At 42.4% G+C, this 21,027-nt stretch overlaps 1 protein-coding gene across 1 annotated transcript in view; it reads left to right on the top strand.

The window, feature by feature from the left end:
* LOC121590781 (putative tRNA (cytidine(32)/guanosine(34)-2'-O)-methyltransferase) overlaps positions 1–8,757 on the top strand; it is a 50,286-nt gene extending 41,529 nt beyond the window's left edge. The window contains exon 4 of the mRNA XM_041910770.1: positions 7,870–8,757. The gene's annotated coding sequence lies outside the window, so the exon portion shown is untranslated. The remainder of the gene's footprint in view (positions 1–7,869) is intronic.
* The last annotated feature ends 12,270 nt before the right edge of the window (positions 8,758–21,027 follow it).

The raw sequence follows: 21,027 nt of genomic DNA, 5'->3' as shown, positions 1-21,027 counted from the left end.
TTGTGACCGTGCGGGGGGAGGAGACAGGTGGTGTTTTAATGGAAAGGGGAATAAAAGAAAGTTGTTAATGATGTAAAAATCAAAAGCATTCTTGTGCTGCCTACCAACGTGCCTTTTTAATTATAGAATCTCCGATACAGCCTAATGAAGTGGTGCGTCTTCTCGGGTTGAGTAACTTATTTTTCCCTTTCCGTTTCCGGTGTGGTAAATAATGGAATGAGTTTGAAATATTCCAGCGATACTCAGATTAACACGTTCAGCGTTGTGTTGGTCATGTAGGATCCCTGCGCTTTCCTTTACGTGGGCCTTTGTCCCACAGGATTTAAGTTACTCAGCTGGTTGGAGAACGACTTTCGTGGAAATGTATACCAGCGTTGCGTTCAAAAAAGCATGTATAAAAAAGAGATAAAATTATTGCTAATGTGAGTGATATCGTTGAAACAGAAAGCAGAACCAACTCAATGTTGCATTCAATTTGTTCATAATCTTTCCAGATTCACCTCAGATAGAAAAGCGATTATAATATGGCTTCTTCTTCTACTTAGCGTAACGTCCTATTTGGACATGCCAGCCTATACAGGCTTTCGAGACTTATTAAACACCACGCAGCCGATTGGACAGTCCTTGCTACGGGAGACGTGCGAGTTGACGTGCCACGGACGTACCACGGAACCACCATAATGTCTACATTGGCCTAATCAAACCGTTCCATTTCTGACCATGTTTGAGGGCCATTATAGTGTTACGAGCTCCTTGCAACGCTCAACTAGATAGGACGCAAAAACGTCTTATAAAATTATTACGACTCTTTTCCATTTAGCAAAATTTTCAAATTATCCTCTTTTGAATGTTGATGAACTTAAGCTACGGCTTACGTTGCTGGTATGTTTTTCGCCATATCAATCCCTTCCATCTTAATCCCTTAGACTTTTTCAAATGCTGATGCGTTCATCCTAATCATTGGACAGGGCAATATTGTACACGATCCCATCTTGATGTATTTTTTCTATATGATTAAAATTATTGAGAATAATATTAAAAATTTTGCATTATCTTTTGAAATTATCTGAATATAATATTGATTCGATAACTGCAAGAAATTGTACAAAAAAGATTTATTCTAAGATAGTCAATGAGCGAATTAATATGAAGTTAATAGTGTATCTGTAACCAAATGTAAATATTCAATATGTGTCAATTTAGAAACACATTTTATTATTTTTGTTGCGTTTGTTTTACGGATTCAGTGCGTATATTTTAGGTAAGATATTTATTTCTTTTCAAATACGACAAATGGAGAAAACATGCCCAGAGGCACATGCGGAAGCTTATCAAAAAGATTAAATTCTGCCTAGTGACAGGCCATTAATTAGGTTTGTTTTGACGCGTGGGCTGGTAAAAGTTGAACTATTAAGCAGCTCCATTATTTACATAAATCTCAAATCTGCTGCCCGATTGAGCGACAAAAACCTTTCTCTAAATGACCAAACAATTTAAACCTTCTCAGGCCTAGATCCTTCATCAAAAAGAATCCGCAATTTACGTACCCACCCGATAGTACTGGGTGTACGAGAAACACCAACATTTCTCACACCTCCTAACACTACCGTGCCAAAAACGTCAAACTTTGACAGCTAATTTGACATCCAATTTGAGTTTACACGAAACTTGTTTAACGCAATCACTGATGGTTGCTGTAATCCACCAGTGTCTGTGTGTGTTGCTGTGGGGAAGAGTGTAAAGTCAGTGGCGAAACCTCATACATCAGATAGAGTTCCATCCATCGATAAAGCCTAGCTGCTGGCGGGATTATAATCTCTAAATTTAGCCACGCAAAAGCTTGCTTGAAAGGCAAAAACTATTTTCCTACGAAAGAGAGGGGTGGGGGGGCGACTTTGTCGACCCAGAAGTACGACATCAAACCATTTTTCCTCCCTTTAGGAAACCCCTAGAATCATTCCGATGGCTTTTTGTAGTTAACGATACTGATTGGCTGTCCATGCTTTGAAGCGTCTCGAGCCCACTGGAATTCCCTTGTCTTTGCCTTGGGCGGGCGCCACCACCAACAGCAGCACTTCAGCGTCATCACCTCGGCTTGTAGAATAGTGCTATCAGCATCTCATTTTCAACGGCACTTCATCGGTAGCTCATCGAACACTAGTAGACCGAAAGGGTGGCCCATGGTAGTGGCGGTCGTGATGATGGTGGTAGTGATCCGTCCATCCCTGGGAAGGCATCTCATCAATCAAACGCTCAAACTTCCCACCCTTTTGCCGTCCCAGAGGGGCGAGTACCAGATGCCATTTGCCTGTTCGTGTAGAACGCGCAACCGGAAGGATCCAGGATCCCCTGGTGAACGCTGCGTCACGCCCAGCAGGGCACCGGTCGCAATATGATGTGAAGGAAATCGATCATTTCCAATCGCGTTAGCCATGGCTAGTGGTGGCGGTATGTCATCATCCCTCTTCCTGTGCCGCGTTCGCGCCCTTCACACCGGATGGGAGACACAGAACATGATCGTTCGAGCGGAGACAGATTTATCTCCTTTCGCTTTTGCCCATCGATAATATTATAATCATCGGTTCGCAGTTCTCGCGGCTGGGATGGTAGTGAGGGTGCACGGGAAAGGGGTTAGGCAGTATGGATTGGTGGTTTCGATTGCACTTCTCGCCTTCCGAGTTGGTGAGGTGGAATAGGGACCGTCGGATTTGCTTTTAAATCACTTCCGGGACTGGGGATTGTTGAGGGCTGTAAATGCAACCACAAACGTAACCAAAAGGAACCGAAACGCGTTCACCGTATAGAAGAAGATTTGTTGTCGTTGTTGAAGGCTATGATGATGATGATGATTTTTATTCTTATAGCAGTGATTTGCAGTATGTTACCCGTAAACATCTTGATTTCTTTTGTTTTTCTGCATTTTAAAGAAACGGGAACAAAGCAAAGGAAATCAGACGATAGGTTTTCCTTCCTCGAAGGAAATCGAAAGTCAACCTGAAGAAAGAGCGCGAAATGATAATGATGAATGTTTTTGCAACCCACAGCAAGGAAGCGCAAAGGTGCGTGTCATGCGGTAGGCTCGATCGATAATCGATGGATTGTGCGGGTGGGAAAAGCGAACCAAACGCACGTGGACGGGACAAGGAAGAGAGAGAAAGAGAGATAGAGAGAGACAGAAAGACGATAAACTTTGTTGGTTTATTGGGACAGGAGTGGAGTGTTAAATCGTTTGTTTGATTTATAGACAGCACGCTCCAGTTCTTAGGCCGGAGGAAAACATGGAAACATTTTTAGACGCTTTAGGGAGAGTAGAGTGAAGGGATGTGGAAGATTGAAGGTGAAATCAGGGTGCAGGGTTATCCGGACAATGTGATTGCGGTTTTTATGTAACGGAACAACTAAATAATTTAATAAATAAAACAGAATAAATGTTGAAGAATTAATTTCGTATTTGCTGCAAAACAGTTGGAAGAGGGCCAATAGTTTAATAAGTGTTTCACAGTTTGTATTGAGTATTATATTCGCTCCTTCTTCTTCTTGACGGGCATAAACCCGTGACCCATTCCTAAAGCTAAAAAAAGCATGATTTTTGTTTGTTTAAGTTTAACATTGTTTAATGTGTTCAACACATTTATCCAGAACGCATCTAACAAACGCCCTTGCGTGACGCAATGCTTTATGAAACGCTGCGTTGCAATAAGTGCTATTACTTTCATATTTCTCACAGTAATGTATTTTTATTTACTTTGTGACAATTGATCCTATCCCCTTAAATATTCTTGGCTATGCCATATTCCAATATGACGCTACTGACTACCAGCTCCAGTTAATAGCGTAACGGTATTAAATATGATTCGCGCAGTCGAACCTGGCGAACCTAGATGAAAAAGATCGTATCAGCCAAAAGGTCGACCGCGCATTTAGCTATCAAAGATTTTACGACCACAAATTGTGCGACAAAAAATTTTGAGACCAGGAAGTGACCAGGATTTTTGCGTATAAGAATTTTTTGAACAAGGAGTTTGCGACCAAAACTTTTGCGTATAAGAATTTTGGGATCAATAAGGTTACTACCAAGAATTATTCGACCACGCATTATGCGACGAAGAAGTTTGCCACGAATACTTTTACGTATCAAAAATTGTGCGATCAAGAAGTATGCGTTCTATGGTACTATCTGTAGTTTGTTAGCAGATATCAATGTATATATTAAAAAAATTATATTATTGAAATCCAGTCAGCTTAGCTAGATATCATTGAAGAGAAAAATAAACTATATCGATTTGATTCAGCCTAACCCATCAGAGTTAATTGCTCAATTAGTTAGAACTAAGACTTCATTCCAATGATAACACTTGTTTTGGTTTTGAAGAACACCCGAAGTTTATTGAATTTGGGTTCACAGTGATCAATACAATGCTTTGTTTTCCTTCTTGTTGTAGTTTGCTTCTCTGAAATCTCATTTGCGTTATATTATTGTGCCAGTTTTCCCAGTCCTCTATGCCAGGGCTCCCCAACCTTTTTAAGACTGCGGACCACTTGGCTTTGAACATTGATTTGCCGCGGCCCACATCCATTGAGGGCATAAATTTTTTATACTAGTTCAAAGTTCAAATATCTTTTAATCTTATTCTATACATGCCACTTTAAAATTTAATCATAATGGTGGGGACAAAAACGCACTTTATGTATATAAGCTTTTCTTTTTCAAAAATAAATTTTCTCGCGGCACGGACGCCACGGACCACAGATTAGAGACCACTGCTCTATGTTATGCTACTTTTACAATCCCTGTGTTGGATTCAATATCCTTAATACAAAGAATGCGTATAAGCTAATTAAATAGGTTTTTTAAATAATTGTTGGGTTGTGATTATGCTTGGAGGTTTTCCTAGATATTCAAAATTTTTTAAATTTAAATTTAAAGGATTTAAATATCCGTGATTAAAAGAGGGGTTCAAAATGGTTCAACGAAAAGCATAATTGTAGTTTTTTAACACATTGTAAACACATTATTCAGAATTATATTTACCATAAAAGAATACATTTTCTGAAAATCACAAAATCACATGTTTTCATACCCACGAAGCTTTTCCTTTATATTGCTCTGGTTTTCTTAAAAAAAATCAATCGAAACCCCCTGCATTTGGTAGTGTTCCTTCGCCGAAAACAGCTGTCCTCCCACGAATGGCTTTTAAGTCAAAGCATTTGCTCTTAAACGATTCCGATTTTTGATTTCCCATTCCTCGCGCGCGTGTGAGTGTGTGTGCGTGTCTTTGGTCATCGTGTAGCCAGGCTATTAACAGACCATCGAGCAGGGACGCAGGAATGAGGCGCATATCGATAGAAAATACATATTCTTCGAAAGCGCTTTCAAATGGAAATTGTGGAAAGCGCAGCCACGATAGAAGACAGAATAGAAAGCAATGGGCATGAAACAACAAACACAGGAAAAAGCGATTTCTCACGCATTTTTTGTTTCCACCTCACCATCAAAGTTTCGGTTCGCGCTGTGACCTTTTGAACAGAACCACAACAATAGAAAAATGGAACGTTGAAGAGGGGGGAGAGGAGGCAGGGTAGAAAAGCCATACGCCACCCGTTTCGGGGGTGCTCGCACCCTTGGGCTCTGTTGCCGATCGAACGGTCGGGAAAATGATGAAGGTAAACAACAATTTTACGCTACTCAAAAACAGATTTAGCAAATATGTTGTGAATTACACTTTCGCTCGTACATGGCTACCGGTAAAGTTTTCGGCTTGGCCGCCAACTGCCCCACGCCCTTATTTCAGGAGAAATAGGGAAGGGAACGGTGGAATCTTGCTGTTTTCCCTATTTCTTTTTATCGAAATCACCCTAAAGCCGGTCGCTTGCCCTGATCATAAAATCATCAAATATTATGTTTATGTCCCCTGTGTGACAGTGTTCGAGGGAGAAAGAGAGCCGAAAAGAGATTTGCAGGGAAGAGTGAGTACGAATTATGATGACCAGCATCCTCCCTTCGCTGGAACATTGAACACTTGAATGCATTGATCTCGTATCGTAATTCCTTTCGCCGTGCTCAGAAGTCACGAAAGCAAGTAAAATACACATTGGTTGTGGGAAAAGGGGATGCCGCCGGGTGCCGATGAGCGCGCGCGTTGCCCGATGATCAAACGGGGCAGTGTTTGGGCCTTGGTGTTCCGTGGCGCTCTCCATTTGCCTTATTGGAACGAGTTCCGGTTGGAGGAAATTCAATCAAATCGAATGTTAACCCCCATTCCCATCCCGATAGATTTCCTGTCTTGTGCTGTGCCCAGTATCATCGCCCCTTTCCTAGGAAATAGAGACCAAAAGCCAAACGCGTGTTCTACCAAATACAGAACCAGCAAAGGAATAACTCCCCTCGTATCCATAGTTCCTTTTCTGAGTTCCGCCTTCCAATTTTCCCAGTCTCATTTTTCTACGCTTTTCGCCCCATCGCCCCGTAATCCCTCTCCGTCCCCTCTCTCGCAATGGGGGCAAGTTCGATTCTGTTTCCGTATGGAAATTCGGGTGGCATTTCCTTTAGCTCGCCCAACACCACACTCTCACAGTGACACACTGATTTGCATTGGACGATAAATTGAATTCCATTTTAATGAGAATCGCTCGCAACCACCAGGGACCCCACCTTTGAAGAGGTATGAAGAGACAGGCGGAGGGGAGTGAGAATCGAGGAGTGAGTGGAGTGGAAGGGCATGAAAGGTCACTTTTGAATTGGCTAATTTATGCGCTGCGTGTTGATGATGTTTTATGTGTTCTCTCCTTGTGTGCTTCGCGTTCGTTTTCCTCTCCGCATGGCCTGGTCGAGTAGTAGTAGTAGTAGGTCCTTTTGACACGTTTTCCAAGTAGGAACGGTGGGGCCTTTACCACCACACAGCTTCTTCCCTCTCGCCGATAGCATGTTGGCAAATTACGTTTAAAATGTAAAAATCACTTCACAATGTTGACCATTTTCATTCGTCGTCGTCGTCGTCGTCGTCGTCGTCGTCGTTGTCTCAATGGTTTTGCGTTTCAAGAACTTGCACTCTTGAAGCGTTTCCCGTTCTGTTTTTTGTATGCTTCGATTGTGAACTTTACGTTGCCCGGGGACGGTGGCGAGATGCGATCAAGTGTTCTATCTTTTTCCTTATTCCAGTGCTTTTTTATTCTTCTTTGCTTGCTCAAAATTGTAAAAGAAAATTGTAGAATTTTCTCTCCATCCGCTTCGATGAGCAGCACGCGAAGGACCATCCAGTGTCGTTTTGATAGTATTTGGTTTGGCCATTTGCTATGGTGGAATTTTTACACCTTGCACCAAAACCTGGGGACATTCCAGTGTCCAGGGGACATCGGTTGCTTCCTTTTCGCCCGTAGCCAGTTCTTGCCGTCTTGGATGCCGTTTGCAAAGTGCCATTTTTCAAACTGTTTGTGCTGTGGTGCACTGTAGGTTGTGGAGTTTCGGGCAAAGTGGGGGCAGATAGATCGTTTTTTGTTGTGATTAATGTACTCTTCTAAAAAGATAAACTACTTTAACGAGTTCAAAGTCCGATCGGTAGGGCTAATGGGTCGAGGGCCTGGCTTGTGCCAAACAAGATGTAAATCGATTTCCATCGCTCCATGTGCGGAGCAGAATTTTCATCTACGGGTCAACCGTTTGGACGAAGAGTTTATTTAAATTGAATTAACAAAAGAGGTCAGGCTTGAATTAATAAAAGAGGAATTAACAAAATAGACCATCTACGGGTTTTGTTTTGTAACAGATAAAAGCGTTAGCAATAAACTGATTATGATATGTGTGTTCAAAACGTCTGATCAGGATATGTAACATCAGGACATGAAATATTTATTTTCTTTTTCAATTTTCAGATATCAAACACGGATACTCCACGAATATCAAACAGACGAAAAGCGTGACTTAAGAGAGGGCTTACTATTAAAAGTTACACGAAGGTCTCAAATACAGGAACCAGTTCCAGATTAAGCACTACGCAAACTAAGCGGCCGCGTGGGACCCCGAGGTCTCGAGGGGTCCCGAAAAAAGGGATCCGCCCCCCACTCACAAGTAGATTTGTTTCTCAATTCTTCTCAAGTTTAGAATTACTCATACATCTTCACGCTAGACACTTCAAAAAGGCCTACATTCGTATGACCGCTTAGGGCCTCTATTCGTGTTTAAGTTTGAGATCATCAGTGTAAAGAGGTTGGCTGTCTGCATAAAGAACCAAACTAACATGATTAAGGTATAAGAGGAAAAGAATAAGTAAACTACCTTGAAGAACTTCTAAAAACCGAAGAATTCATCCGACACACACGTGTTTATTTTTACCCTACAGGAACGATTACAAAGATATAACCAAAGCCACTTGACTATAAAAGTTGAGGACCCCAAATTGGAAAATTTTGCCAAAAGCAAGGCATGGTGGAAACTATTAAATGCTGCTTTAAAATCTGTAACGTATTTAATTATCAGCATCAGTATCACTTCTTTACAGCGGACTGACTTTTCCGCTTTGTATAAAACAATTAACAACCGTCTGCACGTATTGACGGGTCAGATGAGATTATTCTGTTAGTTATACAAGAAAATATAAAATAACAAATAAGCACGTTGAGAATATCAATGCTTAGGAAGAATGGCAGTGTTATTTCTGTTACATGTCCCACTCTGGTTTTCTGTTTTCGTTTGTACCATAAACGTAAAAGTGTAAAGAATGTACAGCTTCAATTACAAACAATAAAAAATCACTTTCGGAAAGAAATGGGTTAAAATAGAAGGTTACAATAATGCGTTTGCATCATTCATTCTCAATATCTATATGCTACAAGTAAACAAAATGAAAGATTAATATAGTGTTCCTCTTTATATGTAAAAATATGTAAATTATGCCAACATCACGAAATACGTTACGGTAAGTTTTGCTGCTTCTGTTAATGGACACATTTCCCAGACACATTTTAAAACCCCGGTAACGATGCATTGAATTTTGACCACCCATTTTCACACGATTTAACACTTGAAAAGGTGCGTTATTCGAACAAAAAACAAACCCGGAAGTATCGTCTACAGTACGCTACAATAATTTTCACAGGACAGGGCCAGGGAGCATCTAAAGTAAACCATTTTCCTCCATTCCAAAGCAGCCAGCGTGCGCAAACGTGTAAAATCTTTGCCTTCGCGAACACGAACTCTCTCCAACATTGGTGTAGCGGAATGGTTTGCAAGAAAGTAGAATTCCACGCGAATACACTCGAAACACGGGTTCGTTTTCCATCCATGCTGCTGCTTACGTGCCGTTTTTTTGTTTGGCGTTCCAACCAGCGGGCGCCATTTGTTTTACACAAACGGTTAAAGCTCGTTCGGAACATGAAAATAAATCAATCCCACGCCAGCGTTGCCATCGCTCGTGGGTTTCCCTCCCTGGGTGCTCCTGCGTTCAACATTCGCATCCGTCGTGTGGTAGTTTTTCCACTGTTTTACTGCTCACCGATGTTGCTGCGTTATCTGCTGTCGCTTGTTAGTGACCCAGCGTGCGAAGCAAAAAGGCTGCTATATTGGGACACGGGCGTTCTGCCGTTGCTTTGTGGCAAAAACAATAACTACCTCCTTCGGTTTTCCGGCAGTGCGCTGAAAACGGTGGCCTATCTCCTGTGTTCTCTCGAAACATTTCTCGAAACGCAGCACACACAACACCGCACGACGACGGAGATAGCAACCTTGCACCCTTGTCCGCGCACACAGTGCCGTGAGTCAAGAGTTTGGTACAATGTAAAACTTTTGCTTTCGAAACAACGGAAATGGAAATGACAAAACACTGACTTCCGCTGTGGGGAAGGGGAAGACAATTTCCATCTTTGTTCCAACACCCGGGTTCCAAGTTTTGTGCTAGCTATTGTTTTTGTATTTGAAACGGCTGCCAATCGAAGCGTGTGCCGTGAAAGTTTGTGCCAAAGGAATCAACGCCAGTCACGTGTGCACACAGTGAGCCACATCGCGAAGACAGTGAGCCACACCGCGAGCGGTAAGTAGGGATGAGTTTTGGCGAATGGAGGTTTAAATTCACACTATCTCAGCCTTGAGAAGGGTCAGGATTGGAGGATTGAAAGCTTTTGCAATATTTGTTAAATTAGTTGGCAATCATAAATTTACTTCGATGGTTTAAGGCTACTAAAACTAGTGACAACGAATACAAAGAGCTCAATTGAATGCTCAACAAAAAAAACAATTTCATCTTGCAGCGTAAAGTATCGACCATAGCAAATATTCAGGTGTCTTCTTCAGCAACACGCACACTCTGTCGATCGCTTTTCCCTCTCGAATAAACATACAGCATCAATTAATAAGTATGGGAAATATCTCCTGCGAGTGCAAAGTACATGAGCGAGAACGAGATCACAGATGAATGCTTCTGCATTGCTCTCGATCAGTATCACGCACAGGATCAGTCGCTCTCGTCTGTCGCTTAGTAGAATATGGCAAAAGATAATGTACATCCTTCTATCGTGTGAATGAAAGAGATCAGAGATGTTTGTTTAGTGATAAGAGCTACCTCTGCATTTGGATGCTTTCCTGGTAGAAGAATTGAAAATCGTTCCCAAAACGGTGGCCCGAACGGATCTGCAAGGATCAAAAAGAGAGAAAACATTCGTGCGTCTCGTTCAGCGACACTTACACGCTTTCGATCGCTTTCCCCTCTCTAATAAACATACAGCATCAATTAATTAGTATGGGAAATATCTCCTGCGAGTGCGAAGTACATGAGCGAGAACGAGATCACAGATGAAAGCTTCTGCATTGCTCTCGTTCAGTATCACGCACAGGATCAGTCGCTCTCGTCTGTCGCTTAGTAGAATATGGCAATAGATAATGTACATCCTTCTATCGTGTGAATGAAAGAGATCAGAGATGTTTGTTTAGTGATAAGAGCTACCTCTGCATTTGGATGCTTTGCTGGTAGCAGAATTGAAAATCGTTCCCAAAACGGTGGCTCGAACGGATCTGCAAGGATCAAAAAGAGAGAAAACATTCGTGCGTCTCCTTCAGCGACACTTACACTCAAAGGATCGCTTTCCCCTCTCGAATAAACATAAAGCATCAAATAATTAGTATGAGAAATATCTCCTGCGAGTGCGAAGTACATGAGCGAGAACGAGATCACAGATGAAAGCTTCTGCATTGCTCTCGATCAGTATCACGCACAGGATCAGTCGCTCTCGTCTGTCGCTTAGTAGAATATGGCAATAGATAATGTACATCCTTCTATCGTGTGAATGAAAGAGATCAGAGATGTTTGTTTAGTGATAAGAGCTACCTCTGCATTTGGATGCTTTGCTGGTAGCAGAATTGAAAATCGTTCCCAAAACGGTGGCTCGAACGGATCTGCAAGGATCAAAAAGAGAGAAAACATTCGTGCGTCTCGTTCAGCGACACTTACACGCTGTCGATCGCTTTCCCCTCTCTAATAAACATACAGCATCAATTAATTAGTATGGGAAATATCTCCTGCGAGTGCGAAGTACATGAGCGAGAACGAGATCACAGATGAAAGCTTCTGCATTGCTCTCGATCAGTATCACGCACAGGATCAGTCGCTCTCGTCTGTCGCTTAGTAGAATATGGCAATAGATAATGTACATCCTTCTATCGTGTGAATGAAAGAGATCAGAGATGTTTGTTTAGTGATAAGAGCTACCTCTGCATTTGGATGCTTTGCTGGTAGCAGAATTGAAAATCGTTCCCAAAACGGTGGCTCGAACGGATCTGCAAGGATCAAAAAGAGAGAAAACATTCGTGCGTCTCCTTCAGCGACACTTACACTCTGTCGATCGCTTTCCCCTCTCGAATAAACATAAAGCATCAAATAATTAGTATGAGAAATATCTCCTGCGAGTGCGAAGTACATGAGCGAGAACGAGATCACAGATGAAAGCTTCTGCATTGCTCTCGATCAGTATCACGCACAAGATCAGTAGCTCTCCTCTGTCGCTTAGTAGAATATGGCAATAGATAATGCACATCCTTGTATCGTGTGAATGAAAGAGATCAGAGATGTTTGTTTAGTGATAAGAGCTACCTCTGCATTTGGATGCTTTCCTGGTAGAAGAATTGAAAATCGTTCCCAAAACGGTGGCTCGAACGGATCTGCAAGGATCAAAAAGAGAGAAAACATTCGTGCGTCTCCTTCAGCGACACTTACACTCAAAGGATCGCTTTCCCCTCTCGAATAAACATAAAGCATCAAATAATTAGTATGAGAAATATCTCCTGCGAGTGCTAAGTACATGAGCGAGAACGAGATCACAGATGAAAGCTTCTGCATTGCTCTCGATCAGTATCACGCACAGGATCAGTCGCTCTCCTCTGTCGCTTAGTAGAATATGGCAAAAGATAATGTACATCCTTCTATCGTGTGAATGAAAGAGATCAGAGATGTTTGTTTAGTGATAAGAGCTACCTCTGCATTTGGATGCTTTGCTGGTAGCAGAATTGAAAATCGTTCCCAAAACGGTGGCTCGAACGGATCTGCAAGGATCAAAAAGAGAGAAAACATTCGTGCGTCTCGTTCAGCGACACTTACACGCTGTCGATCGCTTTCCCCTCTCTAATAAACATACAGCATCAATTAATTAGTATGGGAAATATCTCCTGCGAGTGCGAAGTACATGAGCGAGAACGAGATCACAGATGAAAGCTTCTGCATTGCTCTCGATCAGTATCACGCACAGGATCAGTCGCTCTCGTCTGTCGCTTAGTAGAATATGGCAATAGATAATGTACATCCTTCTATCGTGTGAATGAAAGAGATCAGAGATGTTTGTTTAGTGATAAGAGCTACCTCTGCATTTGGATGCTTTGCTGGTAGCAGAATTGAAAATCGTTCCCAAAACGGTGGCTCGAACGGATCTGCAAGGATCAAAAAGAGAGAAAACATTCGTGCGTCTCCTTCAGCGACAGTTACACTCAAAGGATCGCTTTCCCCTCTCGAATAAACATAAAGCATCAAATAATTAGTATGAGAAATATCTCCTGCGAGTGCGAAGTACATGAGCGAGAACGAGATCACAGATGAAAGCTTCTGCATTGCTCTCGATCAGTATCACGCACAGGATCAGTCGCTCTCCTCTGTCGCTTAGTAGAATATGGCAAAAGATAATGTACATCCTTCTATCGTGTGAATGAAAGAGATCAGAGATGTTTGTTTAGTGATAAGAGCTACCTCTGCATTTGGATGCTTTGCTGGTAGCAGAATTGAAAATCGTTCCCAAAACGGTGGCTCGAACGGATCTGCAAGGATCAAAAAGAGAGAAAACATTCGTGCGTCTCGTTCAGCGACACTTACACGCTGTCGATCGCTTTCCCCTCTCTAATAAACATACAGCATCAATTAATTAGTATGGGAAATATCTCCTGCGAGTGCGAAGTACATGAGCGAGAACGAGATCACAGATGAAAGCTTCTGCATTGCTCTCGATCAGTATCACGCACAGGATCAGTCGCTCTCCTCTGTCGCTTAGTAGAATATGGCAAAAGATAATGCACATCCTTGTATCGTGTGAATGAAAGAGATCAGAGATGTTTGTTTAGTGATAAGAGCTACCTCTGCATTTGGATGCTTTGCTGGTAGCAGAATTGAAAATCGTTCCCAAAACGGTGGCTCGAACGGATCTGCAAGGATCAAAAAGAGAGAAAACATTCGTGCGTCTCGTTCAGCGACACTTACACGCTGTCGATCGCTTTCCCCTCTCTAATAAACATACAGCATCAATTAATTAGTATGGGAAATATCTCCTGCGAGTGCGAAGTACATGAGCGAGAACGAGATCACAGATGAAAGCTTCTGCATTGCTCTCGATCAGTATCACGCACAGGATCAGTCGCTCTCGTCTGTCGCTTAGTAGAATATGGCAATAGATAATGTACATCCTTCTATCGTGTGAATGAAAGAGATCAGAGATGTTTGTTTAGTGATAAGAGCTACCTCTGCATTTGGATGCTTTGCTGGTAGCAGAATTGAAAATCGTTCCCAAAACGGTGGCTCGAACGGATCTGCAAGGATCAAAAAGAGAGAAAACATTCGTGCGTCTCCTTCAGCGACAGTTACACTCAAAGGATCGCTTTCCCCTCTCGAATAAACATAAAGCATCAAATAATTAGTATGAGAAATATCTCCTGCGAGTGCGAAGTACATGAGCGAGAACGAGATCACAGATGAAAGCTTCTGCATTGCTCTCGATCAGTATCACGCACAGGATCAGTCGCTCTCCTCTGTCGCTTAGTAGAATATGGCAAAAGATAATGTACATCCTTCTATCGTGTGAATGAAAGAGATCAGAGATGTTTGTTTAGTGATAAGAGCTACCTCTGCATTTGGATGCTTTGCTGGTAGCAGAATTGAAAATCGTTCCCAAAACGGTGGCTCGAACGGATCTGCAAGGATCAAAAAGAGAGAAAACATTCGTGCGTCTCCTTCAGCGACACTTACACTCTGTCGATCGCTTTCCCCTCTCTAATAAACGTACAGCATCAATTAATTAGTACGGGAAATATGCGATATATATCCTGCGAGTGCTAAGTACATGAGCGAGAACGAGATCACAGATGAAAGCTTCTGCATTGCTCTCGATCAGTATCACGCACAGGATCAGTCGTTCTCCTCTGTCGCTTAGTAGAATATGGCAAAAGATAATGTACATCCTTCTATCGTGTGAATGAAAGAGATCAGAGATGTTTGTTTAGTGATAAGAGCTACCTCTGCATTTGGATGCTTTGCTGGTAGCAGAATTGAAAATCGTTCCCAAAACGGTGGCTCGAACGGATCTGCAAGGATCAAAAAGAGAGAAAACATTCGTGCATCTCCTTCAGCGACACTTACACTCAAAGGATCGCTTTCCCCTCTCGAATAAACATAAAGCATCAAATAATTAGTATGAGAAATATCTCCTGCGAGTGCTAAGTACATGAGCGAGAACGAGATCACAGATGAAAGCTTCTGCATTGCTCTCGATCAGTATCACGCACAGGATCAGTAGCTCTCCTCTGTCGCTTAGTAGAATATGGCAATAGATAATGCACATCCTTCTATCGTGTGAATGAAAGAGATCAGAGATGTTTGTTTAGTGATAAGAGCTACCTCTGCATTTGGATGCTTTGCTGGTAGCAGAATTGAAAATCGTTCCCAAAACGGTGGCTCGAACGGATCTGCAAGGATCAAAAAGAGAGAAAACATTCGTGCGTCTCGTTCAGCGACACTTACACGCTGTCGATCGCTTTCCCCTCTCTAATAAACATACAGCATCAATTAATTAGTATGGGAAATATCTCCTGCGAGTGCGAAGTACATGAGCGAGAACGAGATCACAGATGAAAGCTTCTGCATTGCTCTCGATCAGTATCACGCACAGGATCAGTCGCTCTCGTCTGTCGCTTAGTAGAATATGGCAATAGATAATGTACATCCTTCTATCGTGTGAATGAAAGAGATCAGAGATGTTTGTTTAGTGATAAGAGCTACCTCTGCATTTGGATGCTTTGCTGGTAGCAGAATTGAAAATCGTTCCCAAAACGGTGGCTCGAACGGATCTGCAAGGATCAAAAAGAGAGAAAACATTCGTGCGTCTCCTTCAGCGACACTTACACTCAAAGGATCGCTTTCCCCTCTCGAATAAACATAAAGCATCAAATAATTAGTATGAGAAATATCTCCTGCGAGTGCGAAGTACATGAGCGAGAACGAGATCACAGATGAAAGCTTCTGCATTGCTCTCGATCAGTATCACGCACAAGATCAGTAGCTCTCCTCTGTCGCTTAGTAGAATATGGCAATAGATAATGCACATCCTTGTATCGTGTGAATGAAAGAGATCAGAGATGTTTGTTTAGTGATAAGAGCTACCTCTGCATTTGGATGCTTTCCTGGTAGAAGAATTGAAAATCGTTCCCAAAACGGTGGCTTGAACGGATCTGCAAGGATCAAAAAGAGAGAAAACATTCGTGCGTCTCCTTCAGCGACACTTACACTCTGTCGATCGCTTTCCCCTCTCTAATAAACATACAGCATCAATTAATTAGTATGGGAAATATGCGATATATATCCTGCGAGTGCTAAGTACATGAGCGAGAACGAGATCACAGATGAAAGCTTCTGCATTGCTCTCGATCAGTATCACGCACAGGATCAGTCGCTCTCCTCTGTCGCTTAGTAGAATATGGCAAAAGATAATGTACATCCTTCTATCGTGTGAATGAAAGAGATCAGAGATGTTTGTTTAGTGATAAGAGCTACCTCTGCATTTGGATGCTTTGCTGGTAGCAGAATTGAAAATCGTTCCCAAAACGGTGGCTCGAACGGATCTGCAAGGATCAAAAAGAGAGAAAACATTCGTGCGTCTCGTTCAGCGACACTTACACGCTGTCGATCGCTTTCCCCTCTCTAATAAACATACAGCATCAATTAATTAGTATGGGAAATATCTCCTGCGAGTGCGAAGTACATGAGCGAGAACGAGATCACAGATGAAAGCTTCTGCATTGCTCTCGATCAGTATCACGCACAGGATCAGTCGCTCTCCTCTGTCGCTTAGTAGAATATGGCAAAAGATAATGTACATCCTTCTATCGTGTGAATGAAAGAGATCAGAGATGTTTGTTTAGTGATAAGAGCTACCTCTGCATTTGGATGCTTTGCTGGTAGCAGAATTGAAAATCGTTCCCAAAACGGTGGCTCGAACGGATCTGCAAGGATCAAAAAGAGAGAAAACATTCGTGCGTCTCGTTCAGCGACACTTACACGCTGTCGATCGCTTTCCCCTCTCGAATAAACATAAAGCATCAAATAATTAGTATGGGAAATATCTCCTGCGAGTGCGAAGTACATGAGCGAGAACGAGATCACAGATGAAAGCTTCTGCATTGCTCTCGATCAGTATCACGCACAGGATCAGTCGCTCTCGTCTGTCGCTTAGTAGAATATGGCAATAGATAATGTACATCCTTCTATCGTGTGAATGAAAGAGATCAGAGATGTTTGTTTAGTGATAAGAGCATTTAGTGACCTCTGCATTTGGATGCTTTGCTGGTAGCAGAATTGAAAATCGTTCCCAAAACGGTGGCCCGAACGGATCTGCAAGGATCAAAAAGAGAGAAAACATTCGTGCGTCTCATTCAGCGACACTTACACTCTGTCGATCGCTTTCCCCTCTCGAATAAACATAAAACATCAAATAATTAGTATGAGAAATATCTCCTGCGAGTGCTAAGTACATGAGCGAGAACGAGATCACAGATGAAAGCTTCTGCATTGCTCTCGATCAGTATCACGCACAGGATCAGTCGTTCTCCTCTGTCGCTTAGTAGAATATGGCAAAAGATAATGCACATCCTTGTATCGTGTGAATGAAAGAGATCAGAGATGTTTGTTTAGTGATAAGAGCTACCTCTGCATTTGGATGCTTTCCTGGTAGCAGAATTGAAAATCGTTCCCAAAACGGTGGCCCGAACGGATCTGCAAGGATCAAAACGAGAGAAAACATTCGTGCGTCTCCTTCAGCGACACTTACACTCTGTCGATCGCTTTCCCCTCTCGAATAAACATAAAGCATCAAATAATTAGTATGAGAAATATCTCCTGCGAGTGCGAAGTACATGAGCGAGAACGAGATCACAGATGAAAGCTTCTGCATTGCTCTCGATCAGTATCACGCACAGGATCAGTCGTTCTCCTCTGTCGCTTAGTAGAATATGGCAATAGATAATGTACATCCTTCTATCGTGTGAATGAAAGAGATCAGAGATGTTTGTTTAGTGATAAGAGCTACCTCTGCATTTGGATGCTTTGCTGGTAGCAGAATTGAAAATCGTTCCCAAAACGGTGGCCCGAACGGATCTGCAAGGATCAAAAAGAGAGAAAACATTCGTGCGTCTCATTCAGCGACACTTACACTCTGTCGATCGCTTTCCCCTCTCGAATAAACATAAAACATCAAATAATTAGTATGAGAAATATCTCCTGCGAGTGCTAAGTACATGAGCGAGAACGAGATCACAGATGAAAGCTTCTGCATTGCTCTCGATCAGTATCACGCACAGGATCAGTCGTTCTCCTCTGTCGCTTAGTAGAATATGGCAAAAGATAATGCACATCCTTGTATCGTGTGAATGAAAGAGATCAGAGAGATGTTTGTTTAGTGATAAGAGCTACCTCTGCATTTGGATGCTTTGCTGGTAGCAGAATTGAAAATCGTTCCCAAAACGGTGGCCCGAACGGATCTGCAAGGATCAAAAAGAGAGAAAACATTCGTGCGTCTCCTTCAGCGACACTTACACTCTGTCGATCGCTTTCCCCTCTCGAATAAACATAAAACATCAAATAATTAGTATGAGAAATATCTCCTGCGAGTGCTAAGTACATGAGCGAGAACGAGATCACAGATGAAAGCTTCTGCATTGCTCTCGATCAGTATCACGCACAGGATCAGTCGCTCTCCTCTGTCGCTTAGTAGAATATGGCAAAAGATAATGTACATCCTTGTATCGTGTGAATGAAAGAGATCAGAGATGTTTGTTTAGTGATAAGAGCTACCTCTGCATTTGGATGCTTTGCTGGTAGCAGAATTGAAAATCGTTCCCAAAACGGTGGCCCGAACGGATCTGCAAGGATCAAAAAGAGAGAAAACATTCGTGCGTCTCGTTCAGCGACACTTACACGCTGTCGATCGCTTTCCCCTCTCTAATAAACATACAGCATCAATTAATTAGTATGGGAAATATCTCCTGCGAGTGCGAAGTACATGAGCGAGAACGAGATCACAGATGAAAGCTTCTGCATTGCTCTCGATCAGTATCACGCACAGGATCAGTCGCTCTCCTCTGTCGCTTAGTAGAATATGGCAATAGATAATGTACATCCTTCTATCGTGTGAATGAAAGAGATCAGAGATGTTTGTTTAGTGATAAGAGCTACCTCTGCATTTGGATGCTTTGCTGGTAGCAGAATTGAAAATCGTTCCCAAAACGGTGGCTCGAACGGATCTGCAAGGATCAAAAAGAGAGAAAACATTCGTGCGTCTCCTTCAGCGACACTTACACTCAAAGGATCGCTTTCCCCTCTCGAATAAACATAAAGCATCAAATAATTAGTATGAGAAATATCTCCTGCGAGTGCTAAGTACATGAGCGAGAACGAGATCACAGATGAAAGCTTCTGCATTGCTCTCGATCAGTATCACGCACAGGATCAGTCGCTCTCCTCTGTCGCTTAGTAGAATATGGCAATAGATAATGTACATCCTTCTATCGTGTGAATGAAAGAGATCAGAGATGTTTGTTTAGTGATAAGAGCTACCTCTGCATTTGGATGCTTTGCTGGTAGCAGAATTGAAAATCGTTCCCAAAACGGTGGCCCGAACGGATCTGCAAGGATCAAAAAGAGAGAAAACATTCGTGCGTCTCGTTCAGCGACACTTACACGCTGTCGATCGCTTTCCCCTCTCTAATAAACATACAGCATCAATTAATTAGTATGGGAAATATCTCCTGCGAGTGCTAAGTACATGAGCGAGAACGAGATCACAGATGAAAGCTTCTGCATTGCTCTCGATCAGTATCACGCACAGGATCAGTCGCTCTCCTCTGTCGCTTAGTAGAATATGGCAATAGATAATGTACATCCTTCTATCGTGTGAATGAAAGAGATCAGAGATGTTTGTTTAGTGATAAGAGCTACCTCTGCATTTGGATGCTTTGCTGGTAGCAGAATTGAAAATCGTTCCCAAAACGGTGGCCCGAACGGATCTGCAAGGATCAAAAAGAGAGAAAACATTCGTGCGTCTCGTTCAGCGACACTTACACGCTGTCGATCGCTTTCCCCTCTCGAATAAACATAAAGCATCAAATAATTAGTATGAGAAATATCTCCTGCGAGTGCGAAGTACATGAGCGAGAACGAGATCACAGATGAAAGCTTCTGCATTGCTCTCGATCAGTATCACGCACAGGATCAGTAGCTCTCCTCTGTCGCTTAGTAGAATATGGCAATAGATAATGCACATCCTTGTATCGTGTGAATGAAAGAGATCAGAGATGTTTGTTTAGTGATAAGAGCTACCTCTGCATTTGGATGCTTTCCTGGTAGAAGAATTGAAAATCGTTCCCAAAACGGTGGCTTGAACGGATCTGCAAGGATCAAAAAGAGAGAAAACATTCGTGCGTCTCCTTCAGCGACACTTACACTCTGTCGATCGCTTTCCCCTCTCTAATAAACATACAGCATCAATTAATTAGTATGGGAAATATGCGATATATATCCTGCGAGTGCTAAGTACATGAGCGAGAACGAGATCACAGATGAAAGCTTCTGCATTGCTCTCGATCAGTATCACGCACAGGATCAGTCGCTCTCCTCTGTCGCTTAGTAGAATATGGCAAAAGATAATGTACATCCTTCTATCGTGTGAATGAAAGAGATCAGAGATGTTTGTTTAGTGATAAGAGCTACCTCTGCATTTGGATGCTTTGCTGGTAGCAGAATTGAAAATCGTTCCCAAAACGGTGGCTCGAACGGATCTGCAAGGATCAAAAAGAGAGAAAACATTCGTGCGTCTCGTTCAGCGACACTTACACGCTGTCGATCGCTTTCCCCTCTCTAATAAACATACAGCATCAATTAATTAGTATGGGAAATATCTCCTGCGAGTGCGAAGTACATGAGCGAGAACGAGATCACAGATGAAAGCTTCTGCATTGCTCTCGATCAGTATCACGCACAGGATCAGTCGCTCTCCTCTGTCGCTTAGTAGAATATGGCAAAAGATAATGTACATCCTTCTATCGTGTGAATGAAAGAGATCAGAGATGTTTGTTTAGTGATAAGAGCTACCTCTGCATTTGGATGCTTTGCTGGTAGCAGAATTGAAAATCGTTCCCAAAACGGTGGCTCGAACGGATCTGCAAGGATCAAAAAGAGAGAAAACATTCGTGCGTCTCGTTCAGCGACACTTACACGCTGTCGATCGCTTTCCCCTCTCGAATAA

This window comes from Anopheles merus, chromosome 2R, assembly GCF_017562075.2.
Source record: "Anopheles merus strain MAF chromosome 2R, AmerM5.1, whole genome shotgun sequence".
NCBI classification, from domain to species: Eukaryota; Metazoa; Arthropoda; class Insecta; order Diptera; family Culicidae; genus Anopheles; species Anopheles merus.
The sequence above is the reverse complement of the archived record's forward strand: the minus strand, read 5'-3'. Positions and strand labels throughout refer to the sequence as shown.